The sequence below is a fragment of the Azolla caroliniana genome, unplaced genomic scaffold (genome assembly GCF_043228905.1).
Source record: "Azolla caroliniana isolate FFs.n. ecotype wild unplaced genomic scaffold, voAzoCaro1.0.p SCAF_10, whole genome shotgun sequence".
NCBI classification, from domain to species: Eukaryota; Viridiplantae; Streptophyta; class Polypodiopsida; order Salviniales; family Salviniaceae; genus Azolla; species Azolla caroliniana.
In genome coordinates, this window is record NW_028230445.1 from 5,668,323 (window position 1) to 5,683,539 (window position 15,217).

Genomic DNA, 15,217 nt, shown 5'->3' on the forward strand with positions numbered 1-15,217 from the left:
GGAAGGGGAGGTCGCCAATTTTGTATTTAATGCAAAAAGGAATAAAATTCTTTAAATCATGTTGCATTATAGGACTAGATTTGAACCGTACATCTCTAGCTAGAAGTCAATGTAGGACTATCCACTAGCCCATTAACTCTCTCTTATATAATATACGATTCTACTCTATAAATTCATAGCATGTCTCCCCTCTACCTTTTATCTCTCCTCTCTCTTACTTTTTGCATGAGCTTCTCTACCTCCTTTCCACCCTTTCTTTTCCCTTTTATTTTGCATATGCACAATTAATCGCCTTTGTGTGCACACACATTGCACATGCACATTTTGACCCCCCTTTCGCCGATTTTTCCCACTCTCGAGCACGCCACATCACGACATCCAGCCCCACCAAGCCGCACATGCACCGGTATGTGCCAAGAATGGCGGGCTAAGGGTGGTCAATAGTTCATTTCCTCCTCCTCATTGACCCCATGGCTTGTTGTTTGCTCGCCTTTATCTTCGTCAAGGTCATCGAGGTTTGGCTCCCTGTTGTGTCGCTTTTTGAAGATTTTGACCCGCTTCCCTGCTATTGGTACTGCCAGCTTAGTCCCATCGAGTTCCGCGAGATGGTAGGTAGCATTATCGTTTGCACTCGTTACTACGTATGGCCCGAACCATCGCTTTGCAAATTTCCGCATCGAGCTATGTTGATTACCGAGACTACTATCATATACAATTACCCAGTTTGCTTCTTCGATCTTCCGAGGGCGTAGTTGGTGCGTCTTGTCAAACTGGGCTTTGTTACTTAGCCTAGCCACTTCTAACCTCTCCTTTGCCAACTCCAAGTCTTCAGGTCTTCTCTCAAGTTGCCTTATCCTTGTTGCTAGAAGCTCTTCTCGACTCATCTCGTTTTCCCACAGCATCGCTACCCATGACGCGATTGTGTCTTCAATGGGCATCACCGGCTTTTGTCCGTAGATGAGTTCAGCTAGCATGAAACCTGTAACTAAGCTATGAGTTGTTCTATTGGCCCACAAGGCATAAGGTAGTAACCGAGGCCAATTCCCGACTCGCCCATCGCAAGCTCTTACAATGGCTTTTACGATGGGCCCATGTCCGCGTTCTATCTTTCCATTAGCCTCCGGGTTATAAGTGGTTGTGAGAGAGAGCTTCACTCCAAGTCGTTCAAAGAGCTCTGTAGCTTCGTGAGCGTTCAACTCTCCTCTGTCGGCCACTATCTTTCCCACACATCTGTACCGGCAGATCACATCCTCAAGTAAGAATTTACACATCCCCGTCGTCGTTTTGTTTGCTAAGGCTCGCCCTTCTACCTGGTTTGTTAGTGTTGAGCGGCAAGCTCAACCGGAGCCGGATCGGCTGAATAAGTCGGAGCCGCTAAGCGAGACGGATCGGGCGAAACGGATCGGTATGACGGTGAGCAACCGAACCGGCAAGCAGTGGAGGCCGGGTGCAATCCGTAACCGGAAGTCCAATCGGAAGCCTAGTATAGGATAGACTACTAGGTAGCTATAGTCTCGTAGTAAGTGTCAGATGCTCGTGTGAGCATTGAAGTACATGGTACTTCTGTCAGTCCCAAAAGGACTTGTATAAATAGTGCTACTTAGCACAGTGTGTAGAGAGAGTCTTGATATAATTTTGAAATTGTGTTCTACTCTCTCTCTCTCTCTCTCTCGCTCTCTCTCTCTCTCTCTCTCTCTCTCTCTCTCTCTCTCTCTCTCTCTCTCTCTCTCTCTGTGTTGTTCTCTGTTTTACGCTTCCGCAAACACTTACGTTTACATGGTATCAGAGTGCGAGGGTTGAGAACCTCTGCTGCAGACATTTACTCTTGACAAGAAAACCCTAACAGGTCGAAAACAGACACAATAGAAGACATGGATGGAGGCATGGCTACGCCGCTCCCGGTGGAGAAGCTCGACAGGAGCAACTACGCATCCTGGTCTTACAAGATGCACCAGTACCTGCTTGGACACGAGTACTGGAGTTATGTCGAAGGAGCGAATGATGCGGCGCCAGACTCGGCACACAAGGACTTCCTGGTATGGGAACAGGCGGCAAGCAGGGTGATGTACTGCTTCGCGTCCAGTGTCGGCGATCAGCTGCTCAGCCACATCCGTGACGCCAAGACATCGAAGGATGCTTGGGGGAACCTGAAAAAGGTTTTCGCCGCAAGCACCACTGCCCGGAAGCTGCAACTCAGACAGGAGTTGAGCAATGTTCGACAGAAGAACATGTCCGTGGCAGACTACACGGGCCGGATAAAGGAGATCTGCGACTCGCTCGCCTCTATCAATGTTACCGTAGAGGAAGACGAGATGGTGCAGGTATGTCTCGGAGGCCTGGCGTCCAAGTTCGGAGCGTTCCGGACTGCGGTGTGTACAAGGGAGAATACCCCCTCATTCTTCGACTTACAGTCGATGCTCCTTGTAGAGGAGAACCACGCCGGTGCATCTACCAATGCATCCCCGGACAGCCAAATGTTGTACACGGGAACGGATCGGCTCCATGGGCGTGGTGGAAGAGGTGGGTCGGCACGCAATGGAGGCGGCCGGCAAGAGCAGGAACGGACGCACTATGAGCGTGCCGACAATAGTTCCGGGACTTCCACAAGCAGGAGGAGTCAAGGCGGTGCCGGAGGCCGGCAAGACAAATCCGCTACGGAATGCTGGTACTGTGGCAAAAAAAGCCACAGGGAAAGCGAGTGCTAGAGAAAGCGTGCCGATTTGGACAAATCCGGATCCGGCAAGACCGGTAAGAATGGCCGGCAAAACTCGCACTACGCAAACGGATCAGGAGGATCCGGAACCGGAAAGGCCGGTAAGGGGCCAGCCTTGGTGATGAATCACAAGCCAAACTCAATGAAGAAGACCACTTCCAAAACGGAGGAAGTGTGGTATGTTGACTCCGGCGCGTCGAACCACATGACGAGCCACAAAGAGTGGTTCTCCTTTCTGGAGAAACCAGATAAACCAGGAGTAGTCGAAACCGGAGACGACACTCCTCACCCAATCGTGCACGTCGGAGAAGTCCCTCTAAGCCACGTCGGACAGAAAGGGAAGCTGATGAACGTATTACACGTTTCGACAATCACGAAGAACTTGGTGTCCGTCGGTCAGATTGTCGACCAGGGGATGCAGGTGCGGTTTACGCACCTCGGGTGCTTCATTGAGGATGAGGGCGAAGTCATTGCGCAAGGGTGCAGAGACGAGAGGATGTTTATCCTCCACACCAATGACTTTGGCACTGCTCTGTTCGCGAAACGACAGAAGGTCGAGTTGGACATCGACCTGTGGCACAAGCGGATAGGCCACGTCAACTACCGGAGGCTTCAAGACCTGCAAACAAAACAAGTCGTTTTCGGTTTGCCGAAGTTCAGCGGCCAAAGAGCCGAAATTTGTGAAGCCTGCCAACATGGGAAGCAACACCGGCTTCCATTCCCCACCGAACGGAACCGGAGTCGTAACAAGCTCGATCTCATCCATTCAGATGTGTGGGGACCGTCACAAAGTGTAAGCCTTGGCGGGAGCCGATACTTCGTCTCCTTCATCGACAACTATACTCGACATACTTGGATCTACCTCATTGAGCGGAAGAGCGAAGTCTTCGACTGTTTCCGGAGCCTCCAGAAGATGGTGGAATGGGAATCGGAGAGGAAGATCAAATGCCTTCCGTTGGATGGCGGAAAGGAATATTTTTCCGGCCAATTCACTAGTTATCTGCAATAGAAGGGAATTCGGCGAGAGTTCAGCTGCAGATACACACCGGAGCAAAACGGTGTGGCCGAAAGGAAGAACCGGACACTCGTCAAAGCGGCAAGGGCAATGCTGGAGGAGAAGAGCATGCCCCGGTTCTACTGGGCGGAGGCGGTCCAGACGGCCGTCTACATACAAAACCGCATTGGTGACAAGGTGTCAGCTCATGAGCTGTATTTCGGGCGCAAGCCGAACTTAAGACACCTTCGGATATTCGGCAGCATAGCGTATGTGCATGTGCCGGATCAGAAGCGGAGAAAGCTGGATGCAAAATCGGAAAAATGCATCCTAGTCGGTTATGCTCAAGAGCAAAAGGGGTATAAGTGTTATAACCCCCGGACGAAGGAAGTCCGAGTTAGCCGGGATGTCGAGTTCGATGAATCGGCATCCTGGTACTCCGTACCGATTCCGACTTCCGATCCCGACCCAATGTCGGAAGATCAGGCCAGTGAGCCTGAATCAGCCCTGGCAGAGGATGATGATGCCGGGACTCAAGATGAGAGTCCGGAATCGTTACGGTTGAGTGGACCGAACGAGCGACTGAGTCGGTTGGACCAGTCGGATGAAGAGACGGCAAGTGGTGGAGACTCTGTCGTGCTCTCCCCGCACAAGGGACCAAGGAAACGGTTCACGCGCAAAGAGAAGGGGAAGAGGAAGATGCCGGAATTCGAAACCGGCAACGATGAGTCGGATCGGTGCGTATCCGACTCCGGAAAGGAGAAAGGCGGATCTTCGGCAACGAAGACCGAACTGGCCAAGAAGGGCCCCAAATCAGGTGACAGTGCGTTGCGCCGATCAACCCACCAGAAGAATCCCGTCATGCGGTACGGGTACAATGAATACATGGTGCATCATTAAGCATACATGACTAAGGTAACAGAAGTGCGTGAGCCGGAGAGCTACGCAGAAGCGGCAAAGGACACAAATTGGCGTGCCGCTATGGACGAAGAAATGCGGGCACTCGATGCCAACGAAACTTGGGACCTAGTTGATCCTCCCCGTCATTGTAAACTGATCGGATGCAAGTGGGTGTACAAGGTCAAGTACAACGCCGACGGTTTTGTTAACCAGTACAAAGCCCGGTTAGTGGCGAAGGGATACGCGCAGACCCACGGAATCGACTACGACGAGACCTTCGCTCCTGTGGCGAAGATGACGACGGTTCGTGTGGTACTGGCGGTTGCTGCGGCAAGGGGGTGGCATCTTCACCAGATGGATGTGAAGAACACCTTCCTTCAAGGAGAGCTTGAAGAAGAAGTCTTTATGATTCAGCCCCCCGGATTTCAATCGGAGATGAACAAATCGGCAGTATGCCGACTGAAGAAGTCGCTTTACGGCTTGAAGCAAGCCCCCCGAGCTTGGAACACGAAGACCACACACCGGTTGCGTAAGCTGGGGTTTGCTGTCTCTAAGTCGGACTCTTCGTTGTTCATCCGACAAAGCTCTGACGGTCCGGTATGTATACTCTTGAATGTGGATGATTTAGTCATCACCAGACCGGGTCTTCCCGAAATCAACCGCGTCAAGTCCCAGTTGTCAGACGCATTCGAAATGAAGGACGTGGGGGACCTTCATTATTTTCTTGGGATCGAAGTGATCCAGACCCCCGACGGCATATTGCTCTCACAACGACATTACGTGTTGAATATGTTGTATAAGTTCGGCATGACGGATTGCCGACCTATCTCCACACCCCTAGACCGGAACCAGAAGCTCCGTCCCAACTCCGGACCGGCCTGCAATGAGAAACGGTTCCGACAGGTTGTCGGAAGCCTGATCTACTTAACCATCACCCAACCCGACATCAGCTATCCGGTCGGCATGGTAAGTCAGTTCATGCAGAAGCCGACCGTGGAGCACCTTCAGTGCGCGCAACGAATATTACGGTATGTCAGCGGCACTAAGGACCGGGGTCTGCTATACCGGCGAGGTATACCCGAAGAGCTTGTCGGTTACACAGATGCTGACTGGACTGGCGATGCGTCTGATCGCCGCTCCACTTCCGGATACATGTTCTCCATAGGTAGCGCGGCCGTTGCGTGGAGCAGCAAGAAGCAGCCCACAGTGGCTTTGTCAAGCACTGAGGTTGAGTACCAGACCGCTACCGTTGCCACTTGTGAAGCCATTTGGCTTCGGCGATTGCTGCGAGACTTGCGGATCGAGGTACCGACCCCGATCCCGATTTACTGCGATAACATGAGCAACCTGCAGCTCGCCAGGAACCCTGTGTTCCATGCTCGCACAAAGCACATCGAGGTGCACTACCACTTCGTGCGTGAGCGGGTGCTGAGCGATGAAGTTGACCTACGGTATGTTCATACGGATCGGCAAGTTGCCGACATCTTCACCAAGCCGCTCGGATCGGACAAGTTGCAGCACTTTACCGACATGCTTGGTATTCAGCATCTCGACGTGCCGCACTTGAGGGGGAGAAGCAAGGGCAAAGTCTCTACCGAAACGGGCAAAGGCCAAAAAATTGTTGAACCCGTCGGTAAGAGGAGAGCCGGAAGAAGAGGAGACAAGAAGATGAAGGAAGCTGAGTCGACGAAGGAAGTCGACACATCCGAACAGGTCGGAGCAAGCGGCTGTGAAGAAGAGTTGTGCACTCAGGAAGAGAAGTGCATGTTGTGCGGAGGTCATCATGACGGTACTGACCAAAATGCGGAGTCGAATGAAGAATTCGATTTTGGTTCACCGGCTGAAGAAGCCGAGGGAAGCATGGAGAAGGCCAAGACTCAGATGTGGTCTGATGTGGTGAGAGGCCTGAAGCCGGAAGTCGAATCGGAGTGTACCGATTCGGACAAGAGCTGGAACGAGTCGGAGACAGCTGACTCGGACCAACAGATGGATCCGGATGAGTCGGATCGACTGAAGGCCAAGTGGACACGGACACAGCGGAAGTTGATGCCATCGTGGGAGAACCGACAGATCGGCAAGCGCCGGAGTCACAGCAACGTGAGTGCTGAGATGGGCCTATTGAGCAAACATGCCGACCGAGAGGGTCGAGGCGCGCAGAACCAAAGGGGTCGCGGCAAACGGGACCGGACCGGACGAGGAGCGCGAGCAAGGCGGAGTGACGCCAGGAGAAGTCGGTTGGAAGAACCGACTGCCACAGAGATCGACACTACAACCCCACCTTAGGTTGAGCTTGAGGGGGAGTGTTGAGCGGCAAGCTCAACCGAAGCCGGATCGGCTGAATAAGCCGGAGCCAGTAAGCGAGACGGATCGGGCGAAACGGATCGGTATGACGGTGAACAACCGAACCGGCAAGCAGTGGAGGCCGGGTGCAATCCGTAACCGGAAGTCCAATCGGAAGCCTAGTATAGGATAGACTACTAGGTAGCTATAGTCTCGTAGTAAGTGTCAGATGCTCGTGTGAGCATTGAAGTACATGGTACTTCTGTCAGTCCCAAAAGGACTTGTATAAATAGTGCTACTTAGCACAGTGTGTAGAGAGAATCTTGATATAATTTTGAAATTGTGTTCTGCTCTCTCTGTCTCTCTCTGTCTCTCTCTGTCTCTCTCTGTCTCTGTCTCTCTCTCTCTCTATGTTGTTCTCTGTTTTACGCTTCCGCAAACACTTACGTTTACAGTTAGGTCTTCTCTTGCTAGCACCAAATATTTCATTTGGCCCACTCCCATCAGCATCGAAACCAAATCCACCATCCATTTGAAGTGTATGGTGAGTGGGTAGGTCAGGTGCAACTCGTCCCTATGGCGTATGTTTGAGTGTATCTGGCAGCTTTCACACGTCCCCACGACATCCTTGTACATTCCTTGCCACCAATACTTCTCCTTTAACTTCTCGAATGTTGCCCACGTTCCTCTATGGCCCTCCCAAGGACTCTCGTGGAACTCAGACACCAATGTTGTCTGGTCCTCTTCCTTTATGACCACTTGTTGTGGCATCCCCGTCCTTCTCTTTGGGTGCCTCCAGAGGAATCCCCCTCGTAGGAAGTACTTGTATGCTTTCTTTCGGACTCTCTGTGCTTCCTCCTTTGACCATGAACTATCCACCGTCATTGAGCTTAAGAACTTGCCAATGTGTAGCCACTCCCCTTCGTATTCACTTTCGTTGAAGGCGTGGATTACTCGCACATCTCGATCATCTATAGACACTTGGGCCATCTTAAAGAAGTCAAGAGCGACATCCTCATCTTCAGACACCATGCCACTTTCGCCCTTGAATCTTGCCCTCGATAGCATATCTACCATGGCATTGGTCTTCCCTGAAATGTGGTGAATCTCCGGGTTCATTGATTTGATGTAAGCAATCCACCTTAGCATAGCTAGGTCAGGTGTTGCACATCCCGAAACCATCCCTAGGATTGGAAGGCAATCCGTCTCTATTACCACCCCTGACCTTATTAGGTAATCTTTATCCGTCTTTATTGCGGGCACAATACCCCAAAGCTCACGTTTTACTTGGGCGTATCCTCGTTGTCACTCACTTAAGACCTTGGCTCCAAACCGGATGGCGTAGCGGGTACCATCCTCTCCTTCTTGATTTATGACCCATCCGATCCCTGTTGGACTCGTATCTATCGTCACGTAGATGGGCACCCCTTCCTTGTATATGGCTTTTCGTAAAGTTGGTGCCACTACCAACATTCCTTTGAGCCTCTTCATCGCCTCTATGTGCTCTTCCTCCCACTTGAACTTCTGACCCTTCTTGAGTAGCCCATACAAGGGCTCGGCTAGGTGAGCATAGTGCGGGATCCAGATGTAGTAGAATGCACAGGCACCAAGAAATCGTCTCACCTCTGTTTGCGATTTACATTCTTCCCTCATGTCTATGATGGCGTCCACCTTTTCCGGGGACGGCTTCCATCCGTACGCCCCGCACAAGTGTCCCACCACAAGGATCTCTGGTTGGCCAAATGCCGATTTCTCACCTGAGAAGGTCAAGCGTGCATCTTCAAGTCTTTGTAGAACCTTCTCGCAATCAGAGATGTGATATGCCACAAAACGTCTGCACCCATCCTCGTCCAAGGTTTCATCTTTCTCCGCTTCAGAGCACCCTTTTATGGGGATGTCATCGAGGAACGGCATGGTGATGTCAGGGATGCAATCTCTCAATACCTTGTCCATTGCATTTACCATGTGGGCTATAGAGTTAGTGCCTCCTTGTGGCAAGGTACACATTCGCACTAGGCTAATAGGGGTCTGCATCGTCGTGATGTCCCTACTCTCCACAACTAGTTGGAATTTATCATACCCCGAGTATAGATCACCGATCAAATAAATAGACCTTCCAGCGAAGGCCTCGGCGAATTCGTCAACGCTCGGTCCGACCCTTGCCTTTCGAATTGTCACTTGATTAACAAGTTGTAGGTCCTGGATGAAGTGTAAGGTGCCGCTCTTCTTTGGCACAGTGAACCACCAATTCGAGTATGGGGCGCTTGATGGCTCGAGGATACCCATCTCAATCTTTTCCTTGAGTAGCTCAATCAACTTCGGGATGTGAGCTCTCAGAACCGGGATTGGCTTGATGTTCCACGGTACATGCGGCACCGTAAAGATCACCATTGGCTCCACGATCTTAGGGTTTACACACCCTATCTCACCCGACGAGAAGGCGAAAGCCCTTCCATGACTTTCAATCATCCTTCTAAATCTTTCCTCCTCCCTAGGCAATAGGAAGCCACCCCCACCAATCCAGAGCTTCCGTCGCGTCTCATCGATGAACCGGTGCCCTATGCCTCGTGGGTCCCGCAAGCTAGGATCAGCCGCTAACCCCTTTATCTGATCCCAACTATCGTTAGGCAATGGGGCAGCCACAAGCTTCACCTTCTTGTCCACAGTCTTGTACTTTGTTTGCACCTTTACCGTCCTCGCTTCCTCAATCAACCGCCCAAGCTCTTCGATGGCGGTGTACATGTCAACTGAGTTGACTGGAATTACCTTGTCTTCATTGAGGCCCGAAACGACTGCCCTCTCCATCTCTCTTAGAGTGTCATCGAACGAGACCGCCTCCATGGCGCCACTTATGGTGTCATCTTCCCCCAATAAATTACATTGTTTGAGATACCTTTCGTATCTCTTGGCCCTAGACTTATCTCTATCACTTAAACTAGTAATTTTACAAGCTCCATTTTTGGAGAACCAAAATTGTTTCCTATTACATTTAATAGTTTTACAAGGGTTTAGGATCTTAGTTTGCCTCGGGCTATTACGGCCCCACTCTTTAATAGCCCGCATTAAAAATCCTCGCGGCTCGATTGCGCTCATGGTTGGGCCTCACCGTAAGGAATTGGACCAAATGCTTCCCATCTTGGCTCTTAACCCTCGCATATGCCGACCCGTTTTCTAGCACCTTCGTCTCCATGCGCGCCGTCGTGATGTATGGTTCACCCAAGATGACCGAGTGCGAGGACGTCTCTTGAACAAAGAAATGTTGATCTATTTCTACGTCCCCCACCTTCACACGTACATTCGGGCAAGCCCTGTATAGCTCCTCGGTTGCTTGGGTCGCCGCTCTAATCTTCCACCCATGCTTCATGTTGATCTGCCACTTCCCTTTTTTATAAAAGTCTGTGGACATAAGCAGACGAAGCGGACTTCCCCTTGAACTTTCCCTTAGAGAGGCTTCCAAGGATTGACAACCAAAAGTCAAACTCTTTCTCCTCTTGCCTCTTCACCTCTTTCCCCACTCAGATCCTGGCCGACGCGGAGTAGTGGACGGCTTCAACATGTCGTGCTTCAACCTCCTCCATTAGCCTTCTCATGCCCCCTCAGCCTTGATTCAATCCCAAGGGGCGCCTTGTCTCCGTCGAATAGACCCTATTGTTCCAAAGATAGACAATATCCCTTCTTAGGGCCTCTTGAAAGTCTCCACACTCCCTTCGTAGGTGGTCGGGGTTGTCGCACCACATACATCTTTGCGCAAACGGGGGACGTCGATCTTGAGGGCTGCCACTCTCTCTCCTAGCTTGAGCTATTTGGAGATCTCGCACCATCTTTGTGAGCTTGTCAATTGCCGACCCTCCCGACGGTGCTTCAACCACGTTTCTCTCGGGGACGAACCTTGCATTTGCTGCTCTCTTTCTTGAGGTGCTCTACCACCCATGGGTTCGTGTGTCTCACTAATGGAGCTTGTGGATGTTTGGCCGCTCAACGAAGACCCGTCGTTCCATTCCCTTCTCTTATCGAAGCGACTACAAACCCGTTTTACCATAGCCCAATCCGTCGTGAGCCCATCATCAGTTTCCAGGAGGAGCCCCACCTTCTCTTAGTCTCGTGCATCAACAACCTTTATGAATAGTAGGACCTTGCTTATGTCAAGCACCATCCTATCGAGAGACGAGAGTCACGCGAAGCGCTTCTCAAATTCTTGTAGAAGTACCATAGTATTTCTCCCCTTGCCGGGAAGCTCAACCCACTCCATTAGATCCCTTTTCGAAATTCTGAGTGAGTCATCAAGGCTGTACTTCTCGAGGAGTCTTTCTTCGAACTCCAGTTGCAACAGTTCGCTTGGATCTCGAGTACCTCTGCATGGATACTCGACGTTACCACTATAGCGAATCCGGTTAGCCGCCTATCTTCGGGGACATTTCTCATAAGCATTTCGGCCTTATAGGCATCCAAGTAGCTCATGGTATCTCTTCCATTGAACCGACCCCTTGTGCTGACCACTGTCTCTATGGCCCAGTCTAGGCCGGTGATGCCTTCTCGAGCATTTACCAAGCGGTCCACCGTTGCCGCCATCGCTTCAGCGAGTTCTCCTCCTCACATCTTGGTTCTCCTTCTCGAGCATTTAACAAGGGAACTGAGAAAGGCCGCACGAACAAACAAGCCGACCGAAAGGGTCGAGGAGCGCAAGCGAGGCGTGAAGCCAAGAGAAGCCGGAACGAAGATCCAGAAGAGCAGGCAGAACCTCAAGTTTAGCTTGAGGGGGAGTGTTGAGATACAAGCTCAACATTGGGTGCGTAAACCAGTGCGTATATTGGGTGCATACACTGGGTGCGCAACGAGAGTTCAATAGTGGTGTGTAAACCGGGAGGCCGTTGGATAGATATTCCACAGAGGAATATATTTTGGGAGTTAGTGTAGGGGCTCATTGATGAGCATTGAAGTATGAGTCAGTACTTCTCTCAGTCCGTATGGACTTGTATAAAAGTGCTCTCTGAGCACATCCTATGTATAAAGTTTTAGAGTATTGTTTTGGAATAGAGTTTTTTGTGTTCTGCTCTCTCTGTCGCTCCCGCGTACGTTGTGTTGATTAAGCTTTCCATTAAACCTTCCTTGTCTCTTGTCTTTTGTCTTTTATCTGTTGTTACCCGGTTGTGTTTGTTAAGCTTTCGCACCTATTCTTTTACAGAAATGAGTGTTGAAATTTCAGCTCACAAACTATCACTTGGATGGTGATTTTGACTATACGGACGGCTTCAAAACGGGGGTAAAACCTTAGTAGGAGTTCTTATTTGCAAGGCTAAGATTCACTGCTCTGATATCACTGTTGGGTGTGTGTGGGAGAGTGAGAGACACACAAGAAGTACAAACACAACACTCACATGGAGAAGACAATGGTTGGAATAGCTCAATCTATTGATGGATAATGCTAAAAACCAAGTAAGAACTGAAATATATCCCTAAGTACTAAGGACCACCACATATGAGTGAATCATGTATGTGATAATATGGGGGGGAAACCTCTAGCCAGCACTAGAGTACAAAGTGCCCATGTATAGGGAAAAGATTCACATCAAAGCTACTTCAGGAACACATAAGTGTAACAAAGCCTTCCCTTGAATTGAGGAGTCAACCCAAAGTCAGCACTCCCACTTAACTATTGCGTCTGTTGTGGTCGTCGTCCACTGCTCCACCTTTGCTACAGTTGACTAACGACATTCACCACCGCTTTTTGCTGACGCTTTTTTATTTGCTAAAAATCTAGCAAGCTCAAGTGTGAAGAGCCATTACTTAGTCAAATGTCACATCACTAGATTTCTTGTTTGAATCTCTAATGAAGAAAGGTGGGAGGAATTTGGAAGAAACTTTTGAAATTTCCACACAAACTTTTCTTTGAGCATTGTATAAGCAAAGCATTGGAATCTTGGATAGTGGTATATTACTCTCACTTATTTTATAGGCTCTTATTGGGAGTGCATAATCTAGGTTTAAATACACCCAGTGGCACTTAGCTCAATATAGCTCATCTTGTTTCAATTCTTGTAAGTCTTCTTTTAAGTGTAGTTTGAGTTTAAAAGTTTTACAAATATAAGTGAAAGGCTTTGCATGACAATGTGTATTGTTTTCTCAATGATTGTTATGGCAACAATAAATATAGCAAATGGCTATGATGAGGTTTAGTAAATGGCATTGGTAGAAAGTAATGATCTTTCCCATTGTCTTATTCTTTGAGTTAGCGTGAGCCTTTGCTAGTTCATGCACATTTTTTATCCCCATCTTAACATGTTGTATTGTTGTTCATACCATGAGTGTGAAATGTTATTTGAGTATCATATATTCGATATCAATCATATAATTCAATGCTCCTTAGCAGAACCAAAATGAAAATGAACTTGTTTATGCTTGACGAAAAACACAATCATGAATTGTTAATGTGCCCCTGATTCATAGGTGCCAATTTAATAACTCCATCTCTTTTGATAATCAAATCTCATGATCCTATGTTTTTTTCTATTAGGTATTCAATTGGTTACTTTATTGGACCTCAAGATATTCAAGGTGTTTATTGTTGTTAGCATTTTTGTGAATATTGTCATTTGTTCTCGCATTTTCTTCTTCATTCTAGAGACTCGCGATAAATGGGTAGTCAATTATATTATCATGCATTTAATTTGTATTCTCAATGCATTGATATTTTCCATGTCCCTATTTTATTACTGAAATGGCAGACATATTGTTTTATATTCCATATTTACATTTGCAAGTTTGTGTTTAACATTTGATGGGATGACATTTACTCAATTCCATTCGATCGAATGAGATTGAAACTTATTGTTTGCCCTAAGCAATATAATTTATGTCTATTACAAGGGTTTGATGGTTATAGTGGGTATTTTGTTTTTTCACACTTTTTGCAATAAGTGCCAATAACTATGAATGTACTGGTTTTGAAATAGAAAAACTGCACGGGATTTAGTGGCCTATATCATATAGTCTTTTTTGGACTTTGACTTCAGTTGTGAGTCACCACCATTACATTTCAACACACAAGGTTATGTGTCTTGCATTTTGAGAAATTTCCCTTCTAAAGTTCCGCACATTTTTTACAGATTTTATGCATCTAACTTACTACGTTGCAAAGTTTTGTTGAGCCTTTACAGGGGAACATTATGCCTAGGATTTGTTATCTTATTATTGGATCCATTGTTGCCCTTTTGGTTACAATGTCAAAATTACAGTTTCTTTAGATTTGGGCTTGATATTTATTTAACATGTATGTCCCCTCTCGGGTCTCTTCATTGATTTCCCATCATTATTAATAACAGTGGGATTGACAAATAGTTATCTTTTAAGCACGTTCACATGATTTGGATGCCATGAAATATGATCACATAATTCTGAAAAAAACAATCATTTTCTTCATGGTTGAATTTTGTCACTTTCCTAATTTTGCCAATCCTCAACATGACTAACATATTTTACCACATTGGTAATTTCAAGAGGTGTCTCAAATGAGAGATTATTTATTCAGGGTTCACGAGTGGCATTTATGTGTGAACACCCCTATAACAATATAGCCTATGTATAGATAAGTGACTAATAAAATAGGGGATTTCTTTATTTTTAGCATATGTATTTTGTTTCGAGGTGATGAATCTACTTTCATTTTTCTAATGATCATAGAGTGTCATGCATTGACAAACAACTAGATTCTGAACTCTTCTGGCCTACTGCACTTCCTATCTATGTGATTGTTAAACATAAATCCGTTGACAATTTTATATGTGATGAAATTTGTGCACAAGGTGTTGTACAACCCTATCCCACCATAAAGGTGCCAAAATCAATGTCATATATGCACGTTAATCAAAGACCATTATGTCATAATTAGCACATTTCTATGAATAGTCCATTTGCCAAAGATATATCACACGATGGCATTTATATTGTACTCCATTTGGATGAAATATGTAGTTCGAATTTTAGTTTCCACTCTAGTCCAAACTTCCAAAGGGATGCCATTCCTATAATAATGTTTGTTCTTATGCTTTTCTATTCTCTTCCTCAATGTCCTCTTTTTCAATTGTAATGCCACAAACCTTCAACTTACAAACCACCAAAACCATATAGATAAGAACCATTCCTAGCTACATTTTCAATAGGTTTTTGTTAAATTTGAACTTATTTTGAGCAGACTTATGACAAATGTAACCATTTTATTCAATACTCTAAAGATACTTGATAAAAATTAAGAAAGTTTGGACATGTATGAGAGTATTAATGATTTTGAGAGCACTAGTTGGTTTTATCTTTCAAGCAATTATGAAATTTAAGGA